This window comes from Strongylocentrotus purpuratus, unplaced genomic scaffold (assembly GCF_000002235.5).
Source record: "Strongylocentrotus purpuratus isolate Spur 01 unplaced genomic scaffold, Spur_5.0 spur5_scaffold_20, whole genome shotgun sequence".
NCBI classification, from domain to species: Eukaryota; Metazoa; Echinodermata; class Echinoidea; order Camarodonta; family Strongylocentrotidae; genus Strongylocentrotus; species Strongylocentrotus purpuratus.
The window spans coordinates 5,756,633-5,761,965 of record NW_022145606.1 but is presented as its reverse complement, the minus strand read 5'-3'; the positions used below and the strand labels follow the sequence as shown (position 1 = coordinate 5,761,965).

General features: G+C 35.5%; 1 long non-coding RNA gene across 1 annotated transcript; it reads left to right on the top strand.

Annotated features, from left to right (window-relative positions):
* Positions 1 to 1,324: 1,324 nt before the first annotated feature.
* LOC105440104 lies at positions 1,325 to 3,240 on the top strand. The gene is made up of 3 exons (XR_971529.2): positions 1,325 to 1,626; positions 2,501 to 2,659; positions 3,077 to 3,240. It is a non-coding gene; the product is annotated as an uncharacterized LOC105440104 (long non-coding RNA).
* The last annotated feature ends 2,093 nt before the right edge of the window (positions 3,241 to 5,333 follow it).

Here is a 5,333-nt window from a genome sequence, read left to right as displayed (position 1 = left end):
GGCAATGATGTCCATCACTTGACTTGTTTCACTGACACTGGTACCTAAATAAATAGAAATTGAAATGGCATCAGCAATGCCAATGTTCCCCAAAATGAATCACACTGACAGGCATAGACCAAAAGCTTCAGTCTCTCTATATATCGCCGGTTGTTCACTGAGACTACGTCTGGCTCCACTAGACCTCCGATTATAGAATGTCAACAAATGTCAGTTTTAATATTATTTTTATTAAAGAAATGACCCATATCACTCAGACGGTTATTTCTGTCTATGACTAGATCTAGATATAGTATGAGTCATGACAAGCAAAGCTTAGTTTTATTAAATTTAGATCTGGTTCTGATTGTCTTAATTAACTGGCTTAGTCTCCAGAGCAAGGATCACCCACAAAGTCACAAGCACAAGTAATAACATTTCTTTAATTTAAAAACATTGTTTAAACATTTGTTTAATTTTATCTTCACTTTAGTAAAGATGGTAGAAATGCAGCTGATTCAGCATAATGAGCTGGTGTACCTGGAGGAGGAGCTGGAGCAATATATAGCAGCATAACCGGGCAGAGGCCTCCGAGTCTGAGATTGGGAAAACCCGCTGGATGATGAGCCTTTGTTTTAGATTGAGGTAGGCTACTTTGAATTCAAATTCTGTATTGGGAAAGTTGCTGAAAACATGGCCAAACTACTTGATGAATATTGTTAACATAGCTATACAAAAAAGGGCTTCTGTTGTAAAATCCAACCCTAGTGTCGTTATTAAAATGCAGAAATATTTCAATTAATGTTGACCGCCTAAATTCACTGTTCGTTTGCCCCGCTTCGCTGGTCTGCCCACGACTGTGCAAGCCCCCAATGCAATACACATGTGCATTTACATAAATTTATTCAATTTCTAAGCATTTTCTGTCATATTCGATACATTGATAGATTAGTTATGATATTTATTCTTTTACATGGTACTGTAGGTGATGGAAGCATTAATGTTCATAATTTGTGTGTGGGGCATTTCCCAATACTGTTATTTGGCTTTAATACATGAGGAATTATTCAGATTATGTGTTGGAAACAGGTTTGTGATTGCTTGTTTTGTGTAAAACTACTGAACTACTTAAACTTATTTTACAAAAGGTGAAGCCGTGAAGGAGATTAGAAAAGGCATAGACAATTTTGTCTTTTACGTTAAATTGATTCACACCACATCTAGAAATCAGGATTTTTTTTTTTTTTTAAGTGACAGTGACAGTTGGGGATGTAAAAATATAATAGCATAAACCAGCAAAAAAATGATTCATTTGAATGCTTGTTTTTTAATTTTTTTTAAAAAGGTAATTCGATCTAAAGGATGCACCATGAGGAGGTGGCATGCCGTGTCATATTCATCTGTTTGCCGAATGGAGAGTAGTGAGGGATGTTTCCGAAGCTGTTGTCAGAAGAAAGGGACAAGTCATGAAGTTTCCTACAAGTTACAACAAGGCAAATAGTGACTACTATTCAGAAGCAGTTTTTCCAGTACTGCAGATTTCCAGGAGTTGCTGTTGATGGGACACATGTTTACATCAGGAGCCCTGGTGGGGCAAGAGCCAGTTACTACTTCAATAAGAAGAACAGGTACTCCATCGATGTTCAGGTGAGAATAAATGAATACATCATGACTGGATCCAGCACGGCTTTCCCTTTAGACCTTTTTTTTGTACCTTGCAAAATTTTCACATTAGATATATACACTCTCTAGTCTTGTGTGTTGTACATCCATGCTAATTCATTGGTGACCAATGCAAGATTTCTAGTGGCCAAATGGATATTAAAGTAATATTCGCGTACAGGTACTCATTTCACTGCCTTTGTACACAGTTAAGAATATCCAATGGATAGTTAAACTTAAAAATCCTAACACTCGTTAATATCTTTTTAACGAAAGGGAAATTTGAAAAATCAAAAATTGTTCCATCCTTCTATTGGCAATTCGGATATGACCTCTAGATTTCTGATATTTTGTTGATGGCCATGGCAATTGGGCCACTGTTTTTGCCATTGATCAATGAAAGAAAAAACAACAAAGAGAAGCATTTAAACTGATCAATGGCAATTACCGCTATATATTTTAAACTATAGGAGAACAAACAGGTTCATTTCCAATAAAAAGATGCGAGAGTGGGTACCCCCTCCCCCCCCCCCACACAAAGCATTTTTTGTTTTAGGCTCGAAATGTTTTGTTAAAGGCGATATTATTTTTGTTTACATTGTTACAAGATAAACAATGAAAACATGAGTTAAAAATGAAGAAATACTTCATCAGTCAATAAATATAGGGTAATTAGCATTTTCTTCCAATTTTTGTTGTATAAATAGATATTGAAAAGCAATTATCACATATTCAACTGCATTTGCATTAAGTACCATAAATAACAAGTGAAATTTATACATTTCACGGCCTATCTGAAGTGTGAAATGAGTGCGTTTTCATAACTAATGAATGCCAACATGTTATTTCATATTGACAGGTTGTCTGTGATTATGCTGGGAAAATAACTAGTATCGTTGCAAGGTGGCCTGGACTGGTAGCAGCCACGGTGCCAGGATCTTTTCTAAGTGTGCACTGAATTGACAGCTTCATGCTAGGGCATATGAATAACAGTTGATTCTTGGAGATAGACAATAGGGTAGGTAGATTATTTCTTTATATGAAAACATTTGTTTATTCTTTTTCTTAATCAATCTTGTTTCCATTTTTGTATTTGGCCAACATGTGACATGTTAGGAATGTTCATTTGGTAATATAGTAACAACTCGCATTAAGTAATTAATTCAAACGAGCTCATGTGCTTTTAAATTTCAGTTCACAAATCACAATTAATGTTTTTGATATCTGGATGCAACTTGAGGTAGTTTGTTGTCAAGTGGAACCTCATAGTTTTTGTATTAGTGACACAGGATTGAATAATTCCTGATTATGAGTACAATACATTGTATCCTTTCTATAGTATTACCCCCCACCCCCCTCCAAGAAAAAAAATAAACAAGTTGAAATTAAGAATATTGTTTATGATATTGTTTATTTTGTCCATTCGATTTTGCAGGTATCCATGCCTTCTCTGCCTCATCAGAAGCCATTTCTTCATTCAGAGGGTCGACCACAGATGTGCTTTAAAGGCCATCTGTACTAGTTCAGCCAAAGAGGATTAGACAACCCAGCGAGGTCACTGACGGGAGGCTATCTCATCAATTCAGTTCTCAATTAACATAAGAAAAAGAGGATCATGGGGGATTAACAGGCACAGATTGGGGAAGTTTTCTATATAGAGGGAGCAAGTAGCTACAAGTAGTACCGTGGGGCTTTAACACTTCACACACAAAAAAGGGAGATGTGTGATTGAGCGCATATTTATTAAATGCAAGGATGAGGACGTTCCATGCCTCATCAATCTAAGAGAGAAGGTCGACACTTCTTAATTATTTTGATGCTTTCCTTGTTGCCCTTATTGGGGAAATTCACGTTGTGCAAATATAGCATTGGTTTGGCCAAGTATAGCCTAAAACAGCTAACACTGGAACTTACTAACAAGCATTTATTGCTTTCTTAGCTGTCAAGTAAAATAACCACCACTATCTATCTATTTAGTGAGCTATACATTATTTAATTAAGGATTCCACAAAAAATTTCAATGTATACGGTAATAAGTTATAAAATACAGATTTAACTCAATTGCAACTGGAATTACCTCAAAATGTATTTCAAAATACGGCCCCTCCCTGGTGTTCCCACAATACTTCGTAGTTATGCAGCATTACATCAAGAACCTGGGTGTTGAGCTGTTGATTATTTATGAATATTTTTGAGTGTTCTCTATAGATTAAATGCACCCGATTTAACTATAATTAGCATTGTATACACTGCTGAGTTGAGGGGTGGGTCAATATAAATTATTTGGTTGTCAGCTAGGGGAGAGTATTCGAACAAATATTATTTACTGTACTAAGCGAAGTTAGAATTAAAGAACTTTTATGTGCAAATTTGAATTTTCGTCAACCATTTTGTTGTATTTCTGATTTTCTTTCTGCTAATAGCGCTACAGTGAGACTTTTAATTGGCCTTCCAGAGCCTCTCTTAACCTCTAGTGGGCTATATTTCATATAAGCATGCTACAAAATTTACAAATGTGAACTGCATTGTTTGCACAAACGGTAGATTACTATTGTGTTGTATGCTCAATTATTTATGTAAAACATGAAATTACAAATACAATATTCTTGCTTTCATATATTTACAAAGATAACTGAAATAGATATGTGTCGGATTATCTCTCTCTCTTTCTCCCTTTTTTTTGGGGGGGGGGGGGTGCAGATGTGTGTGTTTGCAGTTTGCATGGTTTTGCATTATGTGTTTCATTGCAAAAAAAAGAAGAAGAAGAGAGAGAGAGAAAGATGAATAGAGAGAGAGGGGGGGGAGAAAGAAAAAGAATTAATAGAGAGAGAAAAGGAGAGAGAGAGAGAACAAAAATGGGTATAGAAAGAGAGAGGAGGGACGGGGACAGAGAAAGAGACAGGGAGGGAGAGAGAGAAAGATGAATAGAGAGAGAGAGGGGAGAAAGAAAAAGATTAATAGAGAGAGAAAGGGAGGGAGAGATAACAAAAATGGGTAGAAAGAGAGAGGAGGGACGGGGACAGAGAAAGAGACAGGGAGGGAGAGAGAAAGAAAAGATGGCCATAGAAGAATTTTTTTTAAAATTAATATTATATGGAAACAAATCATTTACCAGTAACAATTTTGATGTGAAAAAAATAGCCAGTTGGGGAAACAAACGGGGAACTAGTTAAAATAATAATTGATTGACCATTCTAACAAAATAACTATATAGATCTATAGTAATTAACAATTGCAATCAAATGAATTAATATATTAATCACAATAAAAACTTAATTCATATTAAATCATTATTATTATTATTATTAGGTGATTTTATTGATAAGAATTTGTAACCCCCAAAACAATAAGACTCTTACAGTTAATTTAAAAGAGCCCTTGACAACCTTAGATGTATTTATCTAACGAAGGTTTTCAGGTGCCGATGTCAATTTGTTCTGGGTCAGATTGAGTGCTTCACCAGCACCACACAAATGTGAGTACGTGGGGCACTTTCTGCATCGGCGCGCCAGTTTGGTTCGATTAATTCATGAAAATGCAATTCAAAAGTTTATTTCAGAGATGTTCTAACCATCATCTTTTCAAGATTGCTCATTAAGATGTCCGGATCGTACTAAGAATGCTTAGTTTAACAGTTTTTTCAATTCTTAACATTTAAACCCTAGCCCATAAAAAATTATGTTAGAAACCCT